This window comes from Sus scrofa, chromosome 7 (genome assembly GCF_000003025.6).
Source record: "Sus scrofa isolate TJ Tabasco breed Duroc chromosome 7, Sscrofa11.1, whole genome shotgun sequence".
NCBI lineage: Eukaryota > Metazoa > Chordata > Mammalia > Artiodactyla > Suidae > Sus > Sus scrofa.
In genome coordinates, this window is record NC_010449.5 from 91,940,821 (window position 1) to 91,966,712 (window position 25,892).

Genomic DNA, 25,892 nt, shown 5'->3' on the forward strand with positions numbered 1-25,892 from the left:
AGTGTACAGAGTGGTCATGTATTCAGGTTCCGTAGTCGGACCAACCTAAATTCAACCCCTACTCTAATGTTTAATTGGAGAAAATTTTCTTTCGCTATGGTGGGCATGCTACGTAAAGATTCGGAAATACATCTGCTGGCCCTTCACACGTTTAGTTTCATTCCTGTAGAATTGTTCTCCAGATCATATTTTTATGCCATTACTGATTAATTATTAGTGATATTATTGTGTATTAAGGGCCTACTCTGTGCCAGCACTAAGCAAAATGATAATCTGCATACATTATATCTAATTTTTATGGTAACCAGTAAGTGGTTTTATCCCCATATGCACATTTTAGAGAAGAAAAAAATGAGACTCAGGGAGGGTAACTTATCAAAGGTCACAAATTATTAAGTGGCAGAGCTGGAATTTTGAAACCCATGTCTCTTTAGCTCCAAAGCCCAAACCTTTTGTTTGATGTGTTTCACCACAGCTCCCTTCTTGCCATCCTAGGTAAGTCTGTCTCACCTCTGGGCCAGGAATAGAGGTCACATGGTTCCTAGGTCTTACTTGTTAGCTTAGTGAAAATGTTCCCTGTTACTGGCAAAACAATTTGCATGCTGATTAAGCGATGTTGAATCTTTCTTGTTGTCAGGATGGTGCAACCTTATTTCATCTTCTGTCTCAATTCTCTTGCCTTTATCACAGTGTGAAAATATACTAAAACACTAAGAGGCACTTTTAGAAAGCAACTTGATTGGATTTTTTTTTTTTTTAAGAACTTAATTCTATTTATCATTTTGTGCCTACACATAACAGCTCCTAGTGTAGCATGTGTTGAATGGGATGAATAAATGAATCAGAATGTAGTAGCTTTGTCTTAAAGGGCTCGATAGAGTAAAACAAGCTCTGGACTTGAGTCAGATAATCTGTGCTCTAGGCTTAGCCCAGCTCCTGACCAGTTGTGTAACTTGTGACTTCTGTCAAGTAACTTTTTTTTTTTTTTTTTTTGTCTTTTTAGGGCCACACCCGTGGTGGCGTATGGAAGTTCCCAGGCTAGGGATTGAGTGGGAGCTGCAGCTGCTGGCCTACACCATAGCCACAGCAACACAGAATCTGAGCCATATCTGCGACATACACCATGACTCATGGCAATGCCGGATCCTTAACCCACAGAGTGGGGCCAGGATTGAACCCACGTGCTCATGGATACTAGTCAGGTTCATTACCACCAAGCCACAATGGGAACTCCAAGTAACTACTTCTTGACTGGCCCACACACCCAGTTTGACCTCTGCAAAATGATGGAATTTAATCTAAATGATTGCTAAGGTCCTTTCTGAGTCTCCGCTTTTAGCTTTCTGTAGACTGTGAATGTGGGAATAAGGTATGAATTTTTTTTTTTTTTTTTTTTTTTTTTTTTTTTAGCAACTCTTCTGGAATCCCAGAAACTAGCAGATTTGGAAAGAAAATCTAATGTTCTCTAAAAACACTACAGAAATTCTTACAAACGATGTTTCAAAAATCTTATTCCTAAGCCCCCAAATGTACTCTTCACGTAACAGCTAATAACATCTTTTGCTGATGAGCTGAGTTGACTGCGACATAGCTTTATATTTTGGAAAGTTCATTTGTGAGTAAATGCCTATAGAAATCTGAGAAGTAATTATTTGCTCTTACATTAAGTTGTATATATTGAAATCTTTTGTATTAACTTATAGCTGTCATGCTGGTCCAGTTAACATGTTTTCATGGCCAGGAGCCAGAGAACCTAGTCACTATTGGCCTAATTGTATTCTTGGCCCACCTATGGAATTCTTGGCATTTAGAGTTTCTTATAAAATTCTTTCCTGGAGGGGCCTTTGTAGATAAGACGAGGAATGCATTGCATTTTGGAATAGTATGTGATAAGGACCAAGATGATGAAATAATGCTTGAGACTTCTGGACAATTCTCAGTAGGTAAGAGTATGACATTATGTAAGATGCCTCTGGCTTACTCATCTCCACTGTGGCAGGAATTGCCATTTTCAAGGTCTTATGTATTGTGGGCTGAGAAAGAATGACCCCAGGGAGTAGACAGCTGCAATAAAATATGGGTTCATCTGCTCACAGTTTCAGAACAGAGCAGTCTTCAGGGGGAGTTCCCGTCATGGCTCAGTGGTTAACGAATCCGACTAGGAACCATGAGGTTGCGGGTTGGATCACTGGCCTTGCTCAGTGGGTTAAGGATCTGGCGTTGCCATGAACTGTGGTGTAAGTTACAGATGCGGCTCGGATCCTGCGTGGCTGTGGCTGACAGCTACAGCTCCAATTAGACCCCTAGCCTGGGAGTCTGCATATGCCGCGGGAACGGCCCTAGAAATGGCAAAAAAAAAAAAAAAAAAAAAAGGCAGTCTTCAGGGTGTTGGGGTAACTAGGCCCCAGTCTCCAGTCCTTGACTCAGCTCCATTCTTACAAGGTCTTTGGCATATGCTGGACAGTGCTTCCTCTTCAGCTGGTCAGTCACTCTGTCTCCAGGAAGGTAACCAACAGGGCAGGTATCCCAGGTCCAGTGTGGGGCTTGCTAGACCTTTTTGGTTAGACAAGTCTTCAGCTGGGAGCCAGGATCAGAACCGTGTTGTACCTCTGTATCTTTGTATCCCCCACAGCTTTCTGGATTGCCTCATCTCTAAATTAATGACTTAACGTTTGATAGAATGATTGTTCGTGATCAGCTTCTGGTGCCATCATGGGCCAGGCTATAGCTTCATCTCTTATTAAAATTTCAGCTTTTTGACGAGGCTGAGGAAACTCAACTCACCTCTAGCCAGTCTCTGCATTCTGCCCCTGCTCTTCAGAACAAGTTCGCTTCTTTCAGCTGGGTAGACACAGAGAGCAGGCCTGTAGCCAGTTGAGAGGCTACAAAAAGCATCAAATTGTAGGGCAGTCTTATGCAGATGACTTTTTGATTCAATATAATGTGGGTTGTATTAGTTGAGAGTTTTTGATGTTAACAGAAGCTAACTCTCGCTACCTTAAAGGAAAAAAAAAAAAAACAAAAACCCCCAAGTTTTGAAGGGATATGGAATGGGTCATAGAATTGAAGGAAAAGTAGAGTGAATATATTTTCAGAGCAGGACAACTCTAGGAATCCAGGAAACAGGAACGAATAGATACCTCACAGTACTACTTCTGGAATGAATCCATTCCAGGAATTTTTTTACATCTTTATTGTTCAGCTAATTATTCGGAGTCCCAGGAGAGAATCTGATTGGCTGGCTTGGGTTATAAGCCTGTGCTTGCCTACAGGAATCACCTGCACCTGGAATGAGAGTCCCACCAGCACTGCCTACAACAAAGGTCACAAGAGTTCCCAAACCATGGTATTTCTACCAAAAGAAAGGGAGATTCAAAGGCAGCAGATGTCCACTACAGATCTGTGCAGGGGAGGAAAAGATTCAGGCTTACAGCCCAAGAAATGAACAGCCATGCAGGGGTTTCTGCGTCTTAGGATGTGCCCTGCAGATGCTTGTCCCAGCTCAGGAGTGCTCAGCTGTAATTGTCACGTCCTTTTGTCTCCAGCGTACTTTTAGAATTTAAACCAGTCATTAGCAAGGGGCATCACTGGTCATTGTAGTTGCCTGGAGCAACATGAATTTTAAAAAATTCTTTGTGATAAAAATCACCATCATCACTGTCGTCATCCCTTCTGGAAGGCCAAAATTAAGGCCAGTTATTAGAAGTAAACTGTCACAAGAACCTCCCGGTTAAGCGATTGTCTCACTTTTGAGTTGTGTCAATCCACAGGATTTGAGTCTTTGCGGGCTTTGATGAGAGTAACTCACTTCAAAAGGATCAGCAAGACAGAGATTTCTATTTCCATAGGCTGAGGGATTTCTAACAAGAAGCCATATTGTGGATAGTAGATTATAATAACAAAGGGGATTTTAAAATGCGGATGACACATTGACTTGGAATGTTTTCTCATCTGTATTTACTTACTCCTAAGTATGTTCCTTCGTGCGCTTTTTCTCAAGTGGATGGCCAGCTGTGGGCCACCTTTTTCTGCTCTCATGGCTCTATGCCCGCTTTCTTTCTTTCCTGAACCACTCTGCCTTCCTTCATCTAGTCTTGTGTTTTCTCTCTAAATCTTCTTTTCTCTTAACTCTATTTCATCTCTCCTTTCTTTTCCCTATTTGGTCTTACAGTTCATAGCTTTTTTTTTTTTTTTTTAAATGAAGTATAGTTGATTTACAGTGTTGTGTTCATTTCTGCTGTACAGCAGAGCTATTCAGTTACACACACACACACACACACACACACATTCTTTTAAAAATTCTTTTCCATTTCATAACTTCTATTCCTTTTCCTGAAATTCCTTTCTTTTCGCCTCCTCTAAATCAATGTTCTAGTGCCCTACTCCCAAGCTTCTTATCACTTCACGGTTAATCCCTAATGTGTTTACTGATCTGTGGGCCAAAAGGCAAAATCCCCAGGGCTCTCTCTCCATGCCAGCACGGTGAAAAGCAGCAGCTAGCATTGCTCAACAAATGCCTTGTGAACCATGACTCAAGGGATGAGAACTCTTTTGTCAGTGAAAGTTTACATGTATATGTCTGCATGTATAGCTAAGATGTATGACCGCATTCAGGCAGTTAGTTTGCTGAATGGGCAGACACTTGGAGTTTTCATTTTTCTGATAGGGAAGAGAATTAAACACCTTCGCCTAAATTTCTTTCTTAAGTTAATGGACGAGGTCCTGAGAAGTTACGTAAGGAAACCAGATGATATTAAAGAGAGAAACGGGGACAGGAGACCAGCAAGCAGTCAGGCATTAGTACATCCTGATCCTGCTGACACATTTTCGACAGCAGACACAAAGAACCTATTATGGGTGCGGTGATAGAACAGAAAGCAGAAGCAGGAAAGAGATGGCAATAAATGGGAATAAAATCCAAGCGATTGCTGTGTTTGACTGAAAGAAAGAAGAAAGAGGGAAGGGCGTACCAAACGTGGAAGGGCAAGAGAATGGAAGTAGAGACATACCAGTGGAGACAGATCAGAGATTCGAGACGCTTTTCTTGCCTCAATAAAACATTACACATTAAACAGCAAACAGGGAACATGTATTTATCCTACTCAGCCTCAGTGTCTGCAGGACTTTAAGGAATAAAAGCCCGACACTGTTAGAGTAGCATCTTTAAAAAAATGTCACTTCAGGAATCCAGTCCCCTATAAAAGATTTGGGAGAATGTGAGTCGCCCAAGTGAGAAGCAGTGGCAAGTGATACACATCTTAAGGAAAAGTGATTTCAAGTGGTATTGAGGGCTTCCCAGCTGTCAAAAAAAGAAGAGCAATAGGGTCCCATCCACCTTGCGTGCCGGGAAAGAGCAGACCCACCTAATGTTTGTCTAGTCCTGGGCCAGATGCTTTACATACCCTTCTAATTATAAGCCTCTCTGTACATAAAAGTGAAGCCAAGGGGCTGAGAATGCTACCCATTGGGAAGAAAAAGCAGAGGGAATTTGCGGAGCCAGTTCCTAAGGCTCAGGGGGAAATAACTTTGGTTTTGTCAAGTCAGAGCGAGCAGCCAAAGGCAGCAGCCATAGGAGCCTGTCTGAGGTAAATCACCCGGCGAGGTCTGTTCTGTCTTTATTGCAAGGTCAGGGACCATAGCCAGGCGGCCACATGGCTTCAACCGTGGAAATCCCCTAACTTTCCAACGGCTGCAGCCCCACAGCTCCGAGGTTTTACTCACAGAATGGCTCTCTTCCAGCTTTCAAATCTTTCCAAGTTGATTAATCATGTTCTTCTTCTGACTCATTCAGGCCTCTAGAAAATAGCTCTAGGTCCTGGAGGAGCCGTGCAGATCAAAGAGGTCAGATAAATTGGCCTGATGTTGGCCTATAGGAAAACCTAGAAGATACTGCCAAGAGCATTTAAGTATCTGTCCTCAGATGCCAGCATGCGGGCTATGGCCCTAGGCCATCAGCTCATTCATGTATTTGAAATAGGGTGGGGGGGGTGGGGGGTTCACTTGTGTTAGGAAATGGGGCTGTGAGTGGGAATTTTGATTTTTTTAATGTAAGGTTAAGTATTGTAGGCCTCTTAGTAGACAGCTTATTTTTCTATTTATTTAGATGGACTAAAGGTCAGAATAGAACCCTCTGGTGACAACGGCACCCACTCATACAGGGCTGTTATTTGTCAGGCACCATACTGGTTGTTGCCCTAAGAGACCACATTCACAGACTGAGAGGTCAGTTCTGGTTGTCTAAGCCAAGACCACTTACATTGATGACATTATTTTGTCTGGCTGATATTCCTTCTCATGAAGTTTATTTTAGAAGAAATGTTTAGTTTTAGATTCATGACGCACTTAGCTATCCTGGAAAGTCCACTTCTCTTGCTTTGGGGATGCGTTTAGTCATTCAGCTCACGGACACTTACTGCTAATTACCAGGACCTGAGTGTTCCCGTCTTTGGGAAGAAGACATCACCTCTGACGGCAGTTCAGCGTTGTGTTAGTGCTTTGTGATTGGCATGAGCGAAATACTTGGGAAAGCATGGGAGCGACAGCAAATGTTTCTGCAAAGGAAACACTGGAGTGGAAACTTCAAGAATAGGTAGAACTTTCTCAGATGGACAGAAGTGGGAGGAGCATCACCAATGGAGGGAATGGCTTGTGGGAAAGGGAACAACAGCATGCTTAGGTAGAAGACGTTTTAAAAATGGAGTTGTGGCAAAAGATGAGCTCAAGTGTGTTAAGTTGGGCTAAGAGTCTGGTGGACCTTGTGGAGCATACTAAGGCCTTCCCCTGTAAGCACGTCTGAAGTTGTAAGAAAGAATAACCTCATTTGATTGTGTTTTCAGGAAGCGAATTCTGAGGGTCGTGTGGGGTGGGAGAAAAGGGTCACAAAAAGGGACCAGCTGGAAAGTGGGAGTAGGAGGAGCAAAGGTGAGGGGCAGACTTGAGAGGCACCTTGGAAGTCAAATGGGCGGACAGTGACTGCTTGGATACAGATGTGGGTGTTTAGACGATGCCCCAGATTAGGGACTCAGAAAAAGCATGACGCTGTCGATGAGAAATTAGGAGGAAGACCAGCCTCGGGGAGTGACGAGGTTCCTTTGTGACATGCTGAGTTCAAATTAAGGTGCCAGTGAGAGGTGAGTACTTGGAGATGATTAGAAATGAAGCTGAAGAGGAAGGGGGCCAAGGACAGTAGAGAGTGTATTCTGTGTAGATTGTAGGTCAGGAATCTGTTCGTGCTATGTAGATTTTTAGGAATCTCTCCCTGGGTGTTTGGCAACCATATTGGTTGTTTCTGTGGCAGAACACACTTTGGATTATGTTATTTTCCTACACGTGACTAACTTCTTTTTTTTTTTTTTTTAAATGAGGTTGGAAGCCTCAGCCAAACACTAGCAGGACACTGACCCCTTTTAGGCCATTATCTGCATGTGCTTCTTTGGGAAGGAGTTGGGGAGTCGTTCTTGGAGGCACAGAAACACATGTTCCCACTCAGCTTTCCCTGGCTGACCTGAATTCCAAGTGACTGCTGGCCCTAGAGAGACTTGCAGACATCTACACAAAAGGAGTGTCATTTGTATGCAGCCCTGAGCTAATTGTATCAATCTGTCCCTTAAGTCTCTGAGAAGGCACACATGTTGCTTCTCCAGTTTGCACCCATTTTCAAGGACACCTGTATGACCCTTCATCACATCAGCTGACCCCTCCCCCTTTTACTCACCTGCTATTTCAATTATGTGAGCAGAGGTGCATCTGCCTCAACACTCCCTGTCCTGGGATATTGCTTCAGAAGAAGATTATTGGGGAAAACATTTCTGCTTTTGAGGCAACTCGGGGATTTAAATCTCTTCCAGCCTACAGAACACCTGGATTCAAGTATCTATTCCCTTCTGACTCTGGAAAAATGAACTGCGTCTTGAATTGAAGCTCATAAGCACATTGAAAAACCGAGCGCCTGTTTCCTCCTGCTGTTCACTGAAGCAATGAAAAAAAAATAAACCAATTCAAGTAGTCCAGAGCCAGTTTTAAGTATCACAAGATAAGAGCAGTGTACCCGGACTTAGGAGCCTGGTTTTAGTGCCATGTGCATAACTGGCTCATGCAGGCTCCTGAAGCCAACTGCCTCGCAAATGCCAGACTTCCTGTTTGTGATGATAATTATATATATATATATATATATATATATATATATATATATATATATATATGAAAAACCAGCCAGCACTTATACTCTTGTTTCACACTGCCCCTAACTTCCAGCACCTCACACCCATGAGATCTGTGCTAAATATTTGTTAACTGGTTGAATGATCCAAGTTGTGGAGGTTACTTAATATATAAAGACTTCTGAGCTCCTCAAATGCAGTCAGGCTTGCTGACAACAAAGGAGGATGCACCCGATGATCGAAGGTCACGAGAAGGCACTCATGGGCTCTGCCGGCCCGCAGACATATTTTACTTAACGCTTCCAATAATGTCATTGAGAAAATATGAATTCAGCGTCAATATGAACAAATGGAGAGATAGCATCATTAAAGAAAAAAAAAAATCCAGCTTCTGACTTCTCTTGAAAATTGGAACATCTGGCAACATTGGGCTGCCTTCTTGCAGGTTGACGGTTGATTGGACACGCATGGCTGCTACTTGCATTAGAGTGGGTGTGCCTCTTCCATTTCCGAAGGTTCCCCCGCTGCTCCCTTCATTTAAGACTTGAAGCACCTCACTCAGGTGTTTCATGCCTCTGCCTCTGAAGGCTTTTCTTTGTAGACATCTACCAGCAAATTACTTAGAGAACTTACAAATTGGCATGATATTGTGAAAACATTTTTAGCATTTTTGTTGAGATATAATTCACTCACCATGAGGTTTACCCATTTAAAGTTGTATAATGAAGTATGTTTTTGTCTTAAGATTGTGCAACTATTGCCGCTATCAAATTTTAGAACTTTTGCATTCCCCAAAGAAATTCAATACCCATTGGCAGTCACTGCCTATTCCTTCCCCTGCCCCAAGCAATCACTGATCTACTGTCTGTCTCTGTGGCTTTGCATTGGTTCTACTTTTTAGCAGTCATAAATGATGGTGCTAATGAACATTTGTATACAAGTTTTTGCAAGGGCATATATGCTTTCATTTCTCTTGCGAATCTGCATAGGAGGAGCAACGTTGGGTCTTAGGTGAAGTCTATATTTTGACTTTTTGAGGAACTGCCACATTGTTTTCTAGTGTTTTCCATGTTACATTCTACCATCCATGTTTAAGGGCCTCAGTTTCTCCACCTCTTCACCAGCACTTTTTATTGTCCATCTTATAGCCATCCCAGGTGCTGTGAGGTGGTAGTTCATTGTGGGTTTGATTTTTTTTTTAAATCTTTTTACAAAATAGGATTTATTAATTTTTACAAGGAAACGTCGCTGATAGATCATGCGAACCCTTCCTCATCACTGGAACTCTCAGCTTGGGCTCAATCCTCGTAGTCAGACCACATCACAGATGGCAGCATTTCCCTGGATTATCAGGGTCTGTGGAGCTCGCATGGATGGGTTTAGTGCCTGTGGCAAGGAGGCTCCAGAGAGAGCTCTTGCCCCTTCCACCAGGTGAGGATGCAACGAGAAAAGGATCTTCACCAGACCCTGACCACACTAGCACCTGATCTTGGACTTCCCAGCCTCCAGAACTCTGAGAAATACATTTCTGTTACAAGCCACCTAGTTGATGGACTTCATTAAAGCAGCCCTAAGGGACAAAGACACTGACTTTCCAAGGGAAGAAGCAGTGGTCCTATTCCAGATTTGGGTTCCCCCTTTCCCCAAGAAGCTGTACTTCTCCACGGTCCTTTCTCCTCCCACTCCTTTTGTTTGTTTGTTTGTTTTGTTTTTGTTTTTTGCACTAAGTCCTAGGACTCTGGTGCCTGGCTTTGGTGTGTTTTCTTTCTTCAACTCATCACTCTCTTCTTTTGTTCACTGCCTTCTCCCTTCTCCCTCTCTTTTTCACCTCCACCCACCCGTCCCATCAGCTCACCCCAGTGGTACTGACGCAGTTCTAAGACTCTGGAGCCCCCTTTGTATCATCACCAGTCCCGAGAACTTCACATGGCCTCTCTGCCCAGCGTTATCTGATATAACTGTCAGATATTTCAACAATCTCATTTCAAAGCTCCCTCTCCCATTTTGGCCTTAAACATACTGACGAGGTTTTTACTTAAGAAAATGTGGCCACCCAAGCGTCATGCAATATCTGAGTAACAAAGTGAGAGAACCTAGGTTGGATGTGAAAAGGCTTCTTTAGCCACATTGTTCTGGTCCACAACGGTTCAGTCTTTACCTGGTCCAGCTAGAAGGCCCAAGTCTGACCATGAGCACATCCGCATAGGCATGTAGAGCCAAGAAATCTTTTCTCCAAGGGTGACACTGAAATTGTCCAGGAGCCCCCAGCCCCTCTTTATCAGCAGCAGCGGTGTTTATAGGGCACCCTTATTACCCGGGGTGTTATAGCTGCAATAATAAAGACGGCCTCGGATCTTTAGCTTCCTTCATCTCAGAACAGACCCCCCTGTGTATCTTGAGAGCCACAGCACAGGCCTATTCCGTCTGTAATGAGTGGGATGACTTAAAACAGCACCTTTCACCCCAGGATCTGGAAGCCTTTAAGAGCCTCACCTCCGCACTTCCATACACAAGCTCTTTAGGGAAGGACAGACAATAAACAGGAACTTCTGGGGCCTGTCCTGTCAGGGAGAACGGAGAGAAAAAAGATGGTGGTAGGCACCGTAAGCCTTTCTTTGGTGACTGAAGGCTCATGGGCGTATCCAGTGGCCTCTTCCTCCAGCACAGGTACAGTCAATGCTTTTCACTTACCTAATCTTCCCCTAGAAGTGCTTTACTCATCCAGTGCTAGGAAGGAATATGGTGATAAAAGGTGATTATTCTCTAACTAAAGCAGGGAAACTTGTTCCTTCTGGTGAGTCACTGGTTGAGTAAAGATAAAGTGTCCGGAGTACAAACGGCCTCTTGTTTGCACGGGGCCTGGCATTCGTTCATATCCCTGCTTCGTTTTCTTCTCAAGGAAACAGGCTCTGTTCCCATCCCCATCCCAGCTCCCTCGTAGGTGATGCCGGAACTCCCGACTCAAACCCACAGAAACTTGCCTCGATGTTTTCCTTTCTGCAGACTTCTAGAACTACTTTATATTTCTCCAACTTAAGCTGTTAGAGGAAGAAAGGTTCCTTTATCTTTTTTGTCGGCTAGGATGGGAAGCTGAGCAGGAAAAGGAAAAGAACTAGCATCTGCTTGGCCTCAGGCACTGTGCTGGTTGCTTTGTATATATTGTCTCATGGAACTAAAGTGTAAAGCCCAGTTCGTCTGTGACTCGTCTGCTGAGAAAAGCATTTCTGCTGAGCGTGCTGTCTTTGCCTGTTTGTCATTGGTTGTGTTGGCCAGTAGCTCTTTGTACGTGATTATGGCTTTAACTCCAGTACCCACCAGGACCTATTCTATGCCATCTTTTCTTTTAAAATGTGGCTCTGGTACATTAACAAACCCAAATTGCACATTCTTCAGTGTAAGCTGCTATTCAGGATCGAACTTAGCATTAAACGGCCTCCTTTTTCTCTTTTTTTTTTTTTTTAAAGCTCTTTTCTTCCTTTGTTGTGAGAAAAACATGTTTATGCTCTTTTTAAATTGTCTGTCATGATGTCATAATAAACTGTTTCATTTCATCATTTTGGCTCAATCATATAAATATAAGTTCCTCTTAAACTCTTTTTGTTCTCAGATTTTATTTTTAAAAAGCTTATAATTCTGCCTGCACTTCCCCTACCCCACCCCAGGCAGGCCAGCCCAAGTGTTTTTTTTCCCCCTGCCATTCAAAAGACCATTGCATGAGTCACCTACTCAGTTCTCTGTCCTCATGAATTCTGGAGTCCGATTGACTGAATTTGGACCCCACTCCCAAAACTTCCGAGCTGCACGACCTTGGGCACACACTGCCTCCATCTCCCTTTCTGACAACGCTCGCTCGTTGGCTTATTATCAGGATTAAGTGACTTGATGGTGTCTGCCCTGGTCCCAGGCTCCCCCTGCTTGGGTTCCACCCTGTACACAGCCGGCCGTCAGTTTTGTCTCAGCCTGGCCATACCTGGCCTCTGAAGCGTCTCTGCTTCCCTTCCCCCCACCGGACCTTGGCATCTGAGGACCTTCCAGACTAGTCCACACTGCCTTTTCCAGACCCATCTCTTATTAGTCCCCAGCATAAGCCCCCATCCCCCAGCCAGTCTGGACTAGGCATCCTTCCCTAAAGAGGTATTTGCTTTCTTCATGTTACGCTTGGCTTAGTCCATCCTGTTTGCCTAGGATGAGTTCCTTTTCTCATCTTTGCTCATCAAAAATCCCATCACCCTTCAAGATACCCTCCATAGCCACCCTAACTAGGGAGCGATTGGGTGTGGCCTCCAAACTCTGAACCCTGGATAATCTGTGCTTGGATGGCACTTGTCATGTGTGGCCTGGAGAATGAAGATCTTAGCATTTTTGTTTCCCCTTCTCAGTTGTAAGCCCCATGGAGGTAGGAAGTCCAGTGCTTCTTATGTTAGGACTTAATAAGTCTTTGTTGAACTGGTGAAGCTCCCTTTGTCACAATTTTGTCCTATCAGTTCGAATTTGATAGTTTCCTCTGCTGTTCAGAGGAAGAGGAAAGCAGAGTATACATGCAATCAGGGTTTGGCCTTACTTCATTAATATATACTTTCTGAGTATCTGGTGAATGTTAGAAACTGTGCTAATTGCTGGGGTTAAAAATAATAATAATAATAGCTGCAATTTACGGAGCCCATCCTGGGTGCTAGGCACTGTGCTACATAAGCACTCTTCAGATTACCTCACTTAATACTCATGATAACCTTAGTGAGAAAGATGTTTTCAGTGCATTATCATGTAAGCTGTAGGTCAGAGAGGTTAGTAACTTGCTCAAGGTCACCCAGCTAGTCATGAGTAGAGCCAGGATTTGAACCCAGGTTGTGTGCCCCCAAACCTGTGCTCTTAACCGGATAAATATGACAGTTCTATCTTTTGAGTTAGTAAGCGTCCAGGGATGAAGACTGTGGACGGGTCCACATCTTCTCCGCCGACTTTATAACACTGAACTTCTACCGCACCAGCCTTCCTGCTGTCGCTTCAGTGTGCTAGACTTGTTTCTGCCTCAGGACCCCTGCACCTGCAGCAGTCCAAACACCTGCCTAGAATGCTCTCACCCTGACCTTCACTGGTGTGTCTCATCACCTTCACTGGTGTGTCTCATCACTCAAGTCTTGGCTAGAAAGTCTTCTTCTGGAGAGACTCCCCTCAACTCCCCAGCTCATGTAGCAGTCCTCTTTCCCACCCCCTCCATGCACTCAATCACCCTGTTTTATTTTCTTCTGGATATTTATCGCTGTCTGAACTGATCACATGTTCACTTGTTCATGTATTTATGAACTGAAGAACTGAAGCCCAGCAAGAGTAGAGATTTACTTACCTCCAAATCCCTGGTATCTAGAACAGGACTTGCACATAATAGGTCCTTAGTAAATATGTGTTGTGTGTTGAATGAATGGATGAATTTTTGAGCAGCTGTCTCGGGTTGGGTTCTGTAAAAGCAGACACTGCCATAGACTTTGGGGGTGTAAGATGTTGTAGGGAATCAGCACTTGTTAAAGGAAGGGAAAGGGGCAGGATTGAGGAGAGGGAGGAACTGATCTGTGATACAGATCCAACAGAGCTTCAGCCAACCCAATGGCAAGTTTTAGAGTGAATTAAAAAAAAAAAAAAATCCTTGGAGTTCCCATCATGGCTCAGTGGTTAACGAATCCGACTAGGAACCATGAGTTTGCGGGTTCTATCCCTGTCCTCGCTCAGTGGGTTAAGGATCCGGTGTTGCCATGAACTGTGGTGTAGGTCGCAGATGTAGCTCAGATCCTGCATGGCTGTGGCTGTGGTGTAGGCCGGCGGCTACAGCTCTGATTCGACCCCTAGCCTGGGAACCTCTATATACTGTGGGAGTGGCCCTAGAAATGGCAAAAACACCAAAAAAAAAAAACCTCTAGACTGACAATAAACTAGCATTACGATTAAAAGTCAGGTTTACTCTAGACCTAGCTGTGGCCTTTATACTCCCTCCCTCCCCCACTATGTCTCTTAGTTAAGATATGTGACCTGCTCTTAGAATGGCATGACCTCGGGCCAGGAGGACCTCTAAAGCTGAGGCTGAACCTGAAGGAGCTGATGTTGGATGCTGTTTGCTGACCATACTCCCCATGACTAGAGAGTGAGTCCTTCCTTAAAGAGGTCTTTGGACAGTGACTTTTAATATCTTCCAACTACTGATAATACTGTAGTGTGTACCTTATGTATTACTATTAATTTAAGATGTGGTCTTCCGAATTTATTTATATCTAAAAGCTGGAGCAATTTATACCAGCTCTTTTATTTTATTATAAATTTTATTGGAGTGTAGTTGACTGACAGTGTAGTATCAGCTTCAGGGGTACAGCAAAGTGCATCAGTTATATGTACACATATATCCATTCTTTTTTCACATATAGGTTATTACAGAATATTAAGTAGATTTCACTGTGCTATACAGTAGGTCCTTGTTATCTACTTTATCTGTAGTAGTGTTATACCATACATTTTATACTTTTTTCTTTCCAGAGCTGCACCCTTGACATGTGGAGGTTCCCAGGCTGGGGGTCAAATCGGAGCTATAGCTGCCAGCCTACACCACAGCCACAGCAACAGCAACATGGGGCCCAAGCCATATCTGGGACCTACACCCCAGCTCACAGCAATGCTGGATCCTTAACCCACTGAGCTAGGCCAGGGGTCCAACCTGCAATCCTCGTGGATACTAGTCAGGTTCAATAACCCCTGAGCCACGACGGGAACTCCCCTTACCAGAAATTTTAAAGCAAATCAGTACTTTTGCCTTCAAATCATTCATTGCTTTGGTTCACATATGATATTCAATGACTTTTTTCTTTCTTTCTCTCTCTCCCTCCCCCTTTCTTTCTTTTGACACAGTATCATAATTTTTGGAAGTGGACCAAAAACTTGCCTGGAATTAACATGCCCATTTTCTAGTTAGTGACATATCTTCAAGGTGATCACATTTTTTAACTTTTCCAAGTTCTGGTAAACTGAAGTTTCTTTTTTCTGTAAAGCATTGTTGACATTTTTTCCGATGATAAATTTCTGTACGTCATGCAAACCTTTAGGCAAAGAGCAGCTTCCTCAGATCATGTCACATTTCATACTTTTAAGGGTTCATCTTTGGGTTAGGTCATCTAGCTTGTGAGAAGTATTGAGCAACATCACCATTAAATGGTCACAGTCGGTGTTACTTTCTCTTTTTCTGAAGTCTAGAGCTTGCTGATTTTTTTTTTTTTTTTTTTTTTTTTGATCTGGTCATTTTCTTCTTTGGGGAATTTCGTTTCCCTTTGTTCACTTCTTTATAGCTCTGAAGTGAGCATGGTTTTTGGAGCCTTGGTTTTTATCGCTTTGCTTGCTGTATAGTAATTGACACACTAAACACATTCCAGGTCCCATGTTCCATTTACATATGGACACACACTACTTGATGACTCAAATAGTCGATAATGAATCCCCTTTATCCTGGGATAGCTTTGAGATTCTGGCTTACTGTGTTGGTCTGTTCTCCTTAAACATGGGACTGACAGCATCGGCTATTGGAAACAAATGACCTTTTATTTCTGCCGGCATTTCATCACCATGGGTGCATCCCAATCTAATTATATGTTGAGCTGCAATCAACAGAGGCTTCCTCTCATTTAATTTTCTGCTGACTTAATTTTTTCCCTGTTCGGAAACCTCCAGGATTCTTATATCAATTTCAGTTTCTTAAATAGGTTTCCTTTCATGATGGCCTGTTCCTAGTCTGTTACTTTGCTATTCAGTTACCCTGTCTGCCCATGTTATCTGTTTAAAAAACAAAAACAAAACGAAACCAAAAAAAAAAAAAAAACCCCAAAATGCTGATATGTTGGTGGGCTCTGCTCTGCCATCTAAAATGTTATGAGAAGAACTATTTGTGTTGTTAAAACATCATTGTGAGTTAGCCTAGTGGCCCATGCCTCTCAGTACATGAGATGCATTTGGCCTCAGAAAGGGAAAAAAAAAAAAAAATCTGAACCAGAATCCTCATTGAAGTCCTAATTTGGCTTCAGTAAGAATTCATCAAAAATATAGAAACCGCATTTCCTAGGAAATGGAGGCTTTTTCCTGTATTTGGGAGTGGTAAAGGCTACGCCCAAGAACTTGGAACAGACACAGCACTGGCAAACAAACAAAAGATCTGCAGGGCAGAACTTCCTTTTTATTCCCTGAGCTCTTTCCCATTGTCTCAGAGAAGATGGGGCAAAATACCCAGACAGAAGCTGCTTCAGTATTGTCTTTTATCGATAGCTGCTTGTGTGCAGTGATTCCTCTTGGCCCATGGTGTCTGCTGGACAGTTGGAGGCTTTTTGAAGGCATTGTATTGTTGGAGAATAATTAGGGTGAATGAAGCAGGGGGTAGGGGTTAACAACAATTCTTTGTTGCGAGCAATTGCTAGTCTTGGCATCAGTATTGGTAACAAGGCCAATCTACTGGAAGGGATCGAAACAAAAGATGGAAAGGTTGCGGTTGGTTTGTCTAATCCATCCTGCAAATCCACCCATGCATGGCCATTGTGTCCTGCGAGCTCTCTGGAAATGCCTTTGGTCACACTGCATTCCAAGCCACTGGGTGGGTGATCTCCAGGCAGTCTTGTACATGGATTTCCTAGAATGCTTCCCATGGCAAAAAAAAAGGGGGGGGGATGCACAGGTGTTGCCTTGGCAATTAATCGGCATACTTCATAAAGAAAATAATCTTCTAACATTTGGGTACATGAGTGACAGTGGTATGAAAGGCTCATGAGCATTCTCTTCAAAGGGGGTGTAAAAGGCTGTCCTAACACAAAAGAGCCGAGATGTGCGACTGATGAAAGGTGAAAACACCTAGGCAGAACCACGACCTCTGTCCTCCCTTTCTCCTCCCTCCTCTCTCGGCCAGTCAGGCCCTGTCTTGGTTGAAGGGGCCTTAATCCCACTTGTATTGTGATCTAGAGGAGCCCCAGCTGGGGGGCGGGAGGGGGGAGTCCCAGCAAACTGGGGTGGCTAAAAATGTAATGCTTCCAAGAAAGTGGTAATAACTGAAAAGCTTTACAAACTGGTGACCGCTCTCCCCTCAACCACTGGGGGAATGGGAGCTGCCGCTAAGTTCTATGTCCCGCAGGCATCCAGCTCTGACTGATCAGATAGCTGATGCATGAATGATAACACATGGCAGAGGGCCTTCCCTGGGGGACCTAGGTTCCTCCTTGGAGCCCACAGTTCCAATTTTATAGCATTAGTGTGTTTTCCTGGTGTGCGACGCTTCTTACGTCCTTCTCCCAAATCAGCTCTCTGACAAGCGCTCCCAAGCACGGAGGGGTTGTGCCGCCAATACAGCCTCAGTTGTACCGCAGAAGCCACCCCCACGTATCTCTTCCTGTTGCTTAGCAAAAAGGACAGAGACACAGAGGGAGCCTGGAAGTGGACACAGGCATCACGCCAGGGAGATTTCTGACCTTGAGCTTCATTCCCCAGACGGTGAATTCCTGCTCTCACCTATGAATAGGGCTTTCATCACACAGTCTGACTTGGACCAATGATGCATTAGCTTGGACATCTCAAACCAGTCACGTGCAAGATCCATCTGAAACTCTGTGCAGTGGGGCAGCGATGTTCACCTACATGCTACTTGGAGGAATGGGTCTACTCGCCTGCGTCTGTGTCCGTGAGGAGTGGTGGTTTGTCAGGGAGTGTGTGTGTGTGTATGTGTGTCGGGGGGTGGGGTGGGGGTGTCTGGGTGTTAAGGAGAGGGGACAACCGTGTGCTTATTTTCGGTTTGTCAGCTGCTCTGGAAAACTGCCAAAGTGAATGAGCTACACCAAGCCTTCGGGGTTGTGATAAGCCCACAAGAGCCAGCCTAGGCCCCTCCTTTTCAAAGGCTCTGTGGAATTCAGACGTAACATTTCACATGTATTTGGTTTGGGGGGCAAATGTGAAATCCTTGAACTTTGCCCAGGAAATCGTTCAGCTCCCCGGAACACACAGTGGGTCGTCACTCTGGACAGACGCGTGTCTTGAGGGAGCGAAAAGAATCCAGCCCCTTTCCGTTTAGCCTGCTGGCTCTTGTTTGGCCAGCAGAGAAAGATTGATGAGAAGCCTGATTCGATCTGTCTCCATGGCCTCCAGCAGATTATTGGAAAGGTCTGAAAAAATCCTTTTGATACAGGGGGTAGAAGTTCCAGTCGGTGGGGGAAGGGAGAGGACTAAATCTTCCTGGCCCAAATGTGCGCGGGTGTATATAAACATAGCCACCGGGGAGACTGAGCAACGCTGAGCGTTTTTACAACACTAGGCACCCACCTAAGCGGGAGGGAATCTGGGACATTTAAAATGAGGTGCTGCCGTATGAGAAAGAAGAGCCTGGCAACCCAGCGTGGTTGTGATATTTGAAAAATCAATGGCTGGGTTTTTCTAGGCGGGAGTTCTACCCTTTATTGGCAGGTCTCGCACCACGTCTGAGCCCTCTGCCCTGTGACTCCGGTCTGACGTTCACATCATGAAAACTCCAGGCTGTTTTCACTGTCCTCCCTGGTAATGTTGACCTTGGTGAGGAGAGAGGAAATCTGGACAAATAGAACTCTTTTCTTGGCCTTGTTAAAAATATTACTAAAAAGAGCAAAGGGTGTTTTCGGAGCTAAATGGAAGCAAAGTCTTTCTTTGGAACTTTGAAAGCCCAGGTAGGTGGCTGGGTAAGCATTTTCTTGCAGTCTGTTTGTTTTGGCCTGCAGTGGTTTTCTGAGCAGCTGTAAGAGATCCCGATAGAAGGCGCAAACACACCCATTCCACAGCGGCCGTCTCTCCCAAGGCTGTCCTTTGTATCCGGAGACTGAAAAACTCGTAAGCCTTTGAGGACTTTTCTGAAGATCCCATGGTAGCTGGTCTACCCTGAGCTTTGAATTTTCTTGGAGTTTTACATTCAAAAGTGGAAGATCAGCTTTTCATCACGGAGCTGGAAGGAGTGGTTTAGTTTCTGCACATTTGGAAACTGAAATTGAGAACCTTAAGCCATTTGCCTGAAGTTTACACAGTTTAGTCAGGACGGGAACAGAAATGAAAAACTCTGAAGTTTCCTGGTTTATTAGCACAACGAAAGCTCTGCCCACAAGAAGGAAAGTTCAGTTCAGATTCTCTCTAACTTTAAGAACCTGGATGAATGTATCAATTTTAGTTGAGAAACGGCTCATCAGGATAACCTTATCATTCTCAAGGGAACATAATTTTAAGGGGATACCTTTGGAATAACTTGATTTTCAACCATAATGCTCATTCTTCATGAGTCTCATGGGGCAGGGGTGTGTGTGTGTGTGAAGATTTTCCTTGCATGAAATATTTGAACATTTTCGTATTTAATACTCCTTTTAACCATAAATGCACTTACTTGAGAATAAGACAAGCACTGTAGGGCAAGTCAGTCACTCAAGCCCTTTGCAGGGACGGCCGCATACATGTAAGTGAGGCCATAAACCAAAGAAGGGGATAACAGAGTGGGGACACGGTCTCCATGGTGCTTAATAGTTGACACAGTGCCTTCACACGTGTTACCAAACTGATCCCCAGCACGGTTTTGCAGAAGTGGGAAGAACAGGGATAAGGACTGCCAGAAAACAAAACCAAAGCTCCGTGATCCTGGGTGACTTACCCAGCACAGCCTGGTGCCGAACTGGGACTCAACCCCAGGCTTTCGCTCCAAGCGCACCACTCATCTCAGTACCTCCTGATGCACGCGTGACCCAGGTGACACTGCCTGATGGCGCAATCCCCGCTTTCTCTCTTTGCTCTCTCCTCTCTTCTCTAGGGCAGAGACAGCAGGGGCTCTACTTTCCCTGCTCACTTCCAGGTGGTTTCACTTCCTGGTTTGTCATCATCTATTCCTGGTATTTACATTACATGGAGGGACTAGGTCTTTTAAAAATCATTAAAATGGGTTTTTGAGGTTATACTCATTTCTCCTTCACATCATAAACTGCAGGCCTGGTCCCCTCTGGGTGTCCATTGCAATGAGAAAAGGATGATTGTGATCGGTGGTGATCCTTCGCCAGGGTTCCAACATAAACGAAGAATGTTCTTTTTTCGAAAGGAAAAACATGCAGTTTAGTGATGTTCTTTCTGGATGCTCTTTTTGCTCTTTTCAGGCAGCATCTATTTTAAAAGATGTTTTCATGTGTAACACTAGGTGGCAGAATAACTACATCACAAAGCACCACAGCCTTTGTTCTTGCTGCTCTGAGAGCAGGGACCTGAGTAGTGAGCCATAAACCATCTGTGGCTCCATGAGATTGGACCAACCAACCTGGCCAATATTTTCTTGACAGGGAGCTGGCTGCGGTGATTCTAAAACATATGCTTCCAAGATACTGTCTTTAAGGTTTCCTTCTCTTTTTTTCCAGCTCCCAGCGTTTTCATTTTTCTGCCCCATTGCATCCATGTAGACAAGGTCCACAGGCAGCTGCTTTGAAATGGCAGATCTGGATGGACGCACCCAATGGTGCGGACAGTCTTGCCCTCATGTGCCAGTAGGTGACGGAGGGTCTGGGGAAAAGGCACTGGAGCCCTGTGCTGAGTAGTGCCAGCTCCCATGGCAGAGGGGCAGCGGTGGCCAAGCTGGGCCAGCTTGAAGATGCTACCCTAACTAACTCAGGTATACAGAAGGGTTTCTGCTTTTAAAGAGCAGCCAGATCCTGGTTCAACTCTTCAGCTGTTTTAGAAATACTGCTGCGTGGTCTCCCAGACATTACCTCCAGTTTTTTCCTTCAGGGTCTGCCAGTGTCTCAGGGCTCCCCAAGTGTCTGTTACCCTGGACGCCCGACATGCCGCAGGACACCCTAAGCTAAAGGAAGCTGCGGCAACCCAGTTTTGTCCTTTCACTCTGTGAAGAAGATGAGCTTGGGGGCTATCCCCAACATTTCTTTGGATTTTTGCTAACAAAGGAAAGAATAGTATTAAAACAAAGCAATGCATATCTAAGCCTGGTGATGATACTGCACATATACTCTGTCTTAAAGAACGCCCATAAAAACCAAATCTGAATGGATAAAGCTGATCAAACAGACAGGTTTCATTTTAATTATAAAAGCATTCTTTACAACTGGAGCTACAGTTGAGTTTCATTACACAGCAAGCTCCTGATGTGAACTGTAAAGGATCTCCTTTACAAAAATGAAACAAGAAAGATTGTACACCTTGGCTTTTTAGGAGCCCACTTGTTGCATGAAACAAAGAACAACTGGACTGTCGTTAACCCATGTACTTTCACCACACCCTCCTCTACTTTCCAACTGGGATCTCAGGGTGCTTTTTCAGCTGGCCCCTCGGGGTGATTGCAATATCCTGATTTTTCAGAGCAGGCACTGGTGACATGAAGGTCTCTTGTTGAAGTGACCCAGGTAAGTCACAGTCACCAGGGTAAGCCAGCAGGTTGGGGATATGAGAATTTTGTTTATTTCTTCACCTGCCAGAGCTGCCATTCTTTCATAAAGCATAAACGCTGTGCCTTTTGAGAATACCTGCAACAATACCTGTAAGTCAGACCGACGATATCAATCACAGGCCACCACCCTAGGGATGCTTTGAAGCTACAAGAGGGTTGGGAGACCTTCTTGTTTGTTAAGCATGAAATGTCATAAAAATTCCAAAGCAGGACTCAAATTTCCAGGGGGAAGGGACCTCTTTATTGTTTCCTCTAATAGCTGCTTTGGTGCTTTAGTGAATAAATGTGTTGCTCAAAAGAACCCTAGATGCAGTCTGGAACGATAGACCGGTTTTGCTCCCACTTGTGTATTGAGCATCCATTCTGAGTTATTTATTTATGATAGTTTTGTGGTTTTTGTCATTCCTCACCACCCCCTCCCCCCTGTGCCCCGCCACCATTTGTCCTGTCTTTATTTTCACACCCTCCAATTAATTGATATCTTCTGCTCTCAGGACTACAGCAAAATGTGTCTGTGCGTGTTTATGTGGATCTTCACTGAGCAGACTGTGCTTTTAAGTTGCTGGAATAGAACAATGGTAAAAATGAGTCATGCCTTGTTTCCATGTTTGTTTCTGAGACAAGAAACTTAATTTTCTCATTATAATGCTCAAGGTAGCTATAGCATTTTTTTAAAAAAGAAATAACCAAAACTTGAGTCAATTCCTTTAATTAGATTTTTTACAAAAATTTATAGAAGTCTCTCGACTTGTATTTCCAAAAGGAAAGAACACAATAGTCGGGATTTTATGACTTTTCCTCCATAGGGAGACAAACCTTACCCAAAAGAGGCCAAGTTTTCTCCCCAGTTCCTGGGAACAGGCCCTTTGGGTGTTGCCCGCAGCTGCTCGTAACCTTAGCATGACCAGCATTCACCGAGGGCCTATGCTTACATTTCAATGATATCTCATAAACCAGAGACCTGAGGGCTGGGGTCCAACAGTAAGAAAATAGGAGAGTAGAGCTGAAGAGTAGGGGACATTCGCAGGAAGCGAGAGAATATTGGCCAGGCAGAATAGCAGAGGTGAGCTGGGACTCAGCCCCAGGGCAGAGGCAGGGCTCTAGCAAAGGGTGACCAGATGTTCCGGCACCTCCACTCTCATGGATACAAACAAGCCCAAGATGTCAGTGTGCCTTGGTTTTCAGCATAAAAAGGCCCACTGATATTCTCGAGTGTCAGTTTATGGAGCTCTTCAGTGCAGCCTATAACTTATATGAATGGGGAAGAAAATGTTTCCACAGGAAAGAGAACCGCTGGACAAAACACGTTTGTCTTTGACCGGTTGTCATGGCCCTGCTGTTCGGAGTCATGGACAAGTCCTTGGTTCTTGTAGGACAGACCCTGAGAAAAAGAAGTGATTCATTTTCTCTCGGTTGCACTTTTCAAAGAGGACTTTTTTTTTTTTTTTTCTTTCTTAAAGACAGATTTTGTTTATGGACCTAACATCCCCGGCAGTGGCCAGTGGGCTCAGAATCTTCGAGAGGTCCTATTGTGCTCCTCCCTCCTAAGTTTGTGCACCTCAAGGAGCTCCGTCCCATTAAAATTCCTTCTTAAAAGCATAAGGTGAAAGAGCCAAGCATGTTTTTTTTTTTTTTTTTAGAGGGGAGTGTAGCTACAGAAGGGGAGAGGACCCCCAGCCTTTTCTCTTTTAAATGCTGCGAAATAGCTTAAAACCCGTTCCAGCTTTTGGAGGAATGTGGAGGAGCTGTCATTTGACTCGACTCTTTAGGAAAACAAAGTAAAGGAACATCATTTTAAGAAGAGACTTTCCCGTGATGGGCTCTAGTCTCTCAAGTGTCCTGTAAGCATCAATCATATCTGTCCCTCCAGATACACAAGCTAATAACCTAAGTTGTCTCCATGTCTGTTGGACCCAACACCTTTGCTCATTGCTCTGCTGAATTTCTTTCAGACATCGGTTCTGTAATTTCCCAGCTCAGCTCTTATAGAAGTGTGAAATACCGTTTTTGATGACGAGAAAGAATAGTATTGTTTACGATGAGATGCTAATACATTTCCGTACAAGTTCTCCGTTTTCTGTAGGAAAAACGCCAGTGTCTATTGTGACCAAATGCAATTCTCATTCAGCTATGTTATCTCCATCATACACGTAAACATTGACCTGTCTGCCAGTTGTGCAGAGGTGCAGGAAGGAACTGTTTTGTTTTGGTTTTTTTATGACTTTTATTTTTTCCATTGTAGTTGGTTTACAGTGTTCTGTCAATTTTCTACTGTACAGCAAAGTGACCCAGTCATATATATATATTATATATAACATATATATAATATATATGTATTACACACATACACATATTCTTTTTCTTACATTATCTCCATCATGCTCCATCATAAGTGACTAGTTATAGTTCCCAGTGCTATACAGCAGGATCTCATTGCTAATCCATTCCACTGGTTTTTATAAGAATTTAAAAGGGTTGTCTTTTGAAGTTCCCGTCGTGGCACAGTGGAAATGAATCTGACTACAAACCATGAGGCTGCGGGTTCAATCCCTGGCCTCACTCAGTGGGTTAAGGATCTGGCATTGCTGTGAGTTGGGGTATAGGTCGCTGATGTGGCTCAGATCTGGCATTGCTGTGGCTGTGGTGTAGGCCAGAGGCTACAGGTCTGATTAGACCCCTAGCCTGGGAACCTCCATATGCCATGGGTGCAGCCCTAAAAAGAAAAAAAAAGGGGGGGGGAGTTTCTTTCATAGTCAATAGCCTTCCTTTTTGAGTCACTGATTTCTTTCTTTCTTTCTTTCTTTCTTTCTTTCTTTCTTTCTTTCTTTCTTTCTTTCTTTCTTTTTTTTTTTTGTCCGCATCTGTGACCTACACCACAGCTCACGGTAGCACCGGATCCTTAACTCACTGAGCAAGGCCAGGGATCGAACCCACAACCTCATGGTTCCTTGTTGGATTCACTAACCACTGAGCCACTATGGGAACTCTTGAGTCACTGATTTCTAAAAGGTCTTTCACAGATTCTACAAAAGAGAAAGAGCTCAAATTCCTTTTTTAATCCTATGACCCAAAGGAATTGAGTATACCTATGCCCAAACAGCTTATACTAGATAACTGCAACATACAATGTTAAAAAAAAAAAATTGTTTATTCTATTTTAGCTGTGGAAATTTTGAGCTTCAGAGCATGATGAAGGTCCTAATTTTCCTGGGAAATAGTAAAGGAGCTCAAATGTAAGTCTTGAAAAATTCTGTGAATGGAGGATGAAGAAATAGGAGCCACGTAAAATAATGTGAATCTAACTGGGATATGTATTTTTGAATTTACATTTAAATATGATCCTATTTTTGATTCTGGAAATTCAGTACCCTCCTTCAGGCCTTCATCTAGTCTCCTCCTTCACCTTTACCACCCCCGCCGTGTACCCCCCCACGCACACCTTTTGGGAAATAATGCAGAAATATACGCAGCATTTTTAATGGCGTCATACTTAAACTGCTTTGCAACTTGTTTCTTTTTTATATAAAAACATTGCAGAAAAAGTATTTCTTTTTTAACAGCTGCTTATGCAGTTATTTGCATATATGCATACGTATTATGTATGCTTTTCACCCCTTGTTATTGATACACATTTAGATGCCTCCTAATTTTTCACTCTTTCAAGCAATGCTGCAGTGTTAAGTTCTTTTTCTATTAGAAAGGAATGTTTCTTCATGTAAATGTGGTCAGGACCAGAAAAATGTAAAGAAAATAAAAATCACTTTCTTGTAATCCTCTATCGAGAAATACCTTTAACATCTTGGCATATTCACTTCCACACTCTTTTCAGTGTATTTGTGTATTTATAAAATGGTTAGGCTGTTATATGTAGGTTTGGTCCTTTTTTTTTTCTACTTAATAGTTTACTTCAGGTATTTTCTCTCATCATTTAAATCTTCTTTTTGGACAGATTTTTATGTGTTGTAGTTTGTCTCCTATGAGTTGTCTGTTTATGTCTTTTGTTGGTTTTCTATGGGGATGTTAATGTGTGTTTTTATATTGATTTGTAAGAACTCTTTGTAGGAAGGCCATTCGTCTTTTGTCTTTCGTATTCATTTTACTTATTTCCTTAGTTTTTCATTTACCTTTTAATTGTATTTGTGGAGCCATTGATAAATAAAAGTCTTAAATTTTTGTGTAATCAAATATGTCGGTATTTTTTTAGTGATTTCTTTTACTCTTAAAAGGACCTTAAAAGAAGCTAGGATAATAATAGACACATTTTTTAGCACTTAGCTACCATGTCA

General features: G+C 43.4%; 1 protein-coding gene and 1 long non-coding RNA gene across 11 annotated transcripts in view; both read left to right on the forward strand.

The window, feature by feature from the left end:
• RAD51B (RAD51 paralog B) overlaps positions 1 to 25,892 on the forward strand; it is a 708,971-nt gene that overhangs the window by 348,408 nt on the left and 334,671 nt on the right. The window lies entirely within an intron of this gene.
• On the forward strand, positions 18,863 to 21,904 carry LOC110261690. The gene is made up of 2 exons (XR_002346148.1): positions 18,863 to 19,913; positions 20,934 to 21,904. It is a non-coding gene; the product is annotated as an uncharacterized LOC110261690 (long non-coding RNA).